The following is a 1546-nucleotide window of genomic DNA, read 5'->3' as shown; positions in this document are numbered from 1 at the left end:
TGGCGATAACCAAACTTGGTGTTTACATCGGACGATAGTAGCACTGCTTGGTAATCATGTGATATGTTGATATTTTATAAAGAAGATTATGGTTTTGTTATTATGTCCATAATTACATACCTTATATTTTGTAGTCTTGTAATTAGTGGAAAGAGAGAATGTAAGGTATTTAATTCATTATTCATCAAGTCAAAATATAAATATGATAAGTAAAATAGTAAAAGATAATAGATATATATTTTTATTTTTATATTAAATTATTTATATTCTATATAAAAAAAACATGTTCTATTCCATCCATCAACTAATTAACTAAAAGTCTGAATCTAATGTAAAAACACTGTATTGATCTGAATTCATTACACCATATTTTTGATATTCACTTACTTTTTTTTCAAAAAAATTAGTTTTCCCTTCTAATGAGATATTTTCCATAAAGTCAAATGGATTTTCTACATTATAAAGTTTCTTAAAACCGAGTTCAAAGAGAAGTCGGTCAGCCACAAATTCTATATACTTCCCCATTAGATCACAGTTCATACCAATAAGTTTGATTGGCAAGGCATCTGTTAAAAATTCTTGTTCAATCTTCACAGCATTATCAATGATAGAATATACATATTTCTGATCAGGCTTATTAATCAAGTACTTAAATATCAAGCAAGCAAAATCTGTGTGTAACGTTTCATCTCTAGAAATCAGTTCATTACTGAAGGTTAGACCTGGCATTAAACCACGTTTTTTTAACCAAAATATTGCAGCAAATGAACCACTAAAGAAAATACCCTCTACTGCAGCAAAGGCAACAATGCGTTCGGCATATGTTGCCGTTCTATTGGTAATCCACCTTAGAGCCCAATCAGCTTTTTTCTTAACAGCTGGCAGCGTTTCAATAGCATTAAATAATCTGTTCTGCTCCTGTAAATCTTTTATGTATGTATTAATAAGTAAACTGTACATTTCATTGTGAATATTTTCCATGGCAATCTGAAAACCATAAAAACACCTCACTTCTGGTATTTGTACCTCTTGGCAGAAACGTTCAACAAGATTTTCATTGACGATACCATCTGATGCGGCAAAAAATGCTAGAACATGTGAAATGAAGTGACGTTCCTCTTCATTAAGTTTCTGTTCCCAATCTACAATATCCTTTGACAAGTCTACTTCTTCAACTGTCCAAAATGATGCTAGCGCCTTCTTATACATTTTAAAGATATCATGATTTTTAATTGGGAACAATGTAAAACGTCCTGGATTTTTAATCAAAAAGGGTTCAATCATCTGAAAAAAATATATAAATAAATAAATAAAATATTTATTTTAACATTGTGTTCACTATCATAGCATAATAAACGAATGAAATTATTGAATTTTGAGTAAAAAAGAGATTAATTTACTACGTACATGTTCTTCCATCCTATATTTTATGTAAACTAAAATAGGTACACATACATATATATATATATACATACATACATATACATACACACACACATATATATTCATTTCTTTGACACGCTTCCCAATGAGCAGTATCCATTAT

General features: G+C 29.4%; 1 pseudogene; it reads right to left on the bottom strand.

Moving 5' to 3' along the window:
* Positions 1-312: 312 nt before the first annotated feature.
* On the bottom strand, positions 313-1272 carry LOC138357804 (ribonucleoside-diphosphate reductase subunit M2 pseudogene; annotated as a pseudogene).
* Positions 1273-1546: the final 274 nt, after the last annotated feature.

The sequence above is a fragment of the Procambarus clarkii genome, chromosome 1 (assembly GCF_040958095.1).
Source record: "Procambarus clarkii isolate CNS0578487 chromosome 1, FALCON_Pclarkii_2.0, whole genome shotgun sequence".
NCBI classification, from domain to species: domain Eukaryota; kingdom Metazoa; phylum Arthropoda; class Malacostraca; order Decapoda; family Cambaridae; genus Procambarus; species Procambarus clarkii.
Note: the sequence above shows the minus strand (reverse complement) of the source record. Positions and strands in the feature narration are given on the sequence as shown.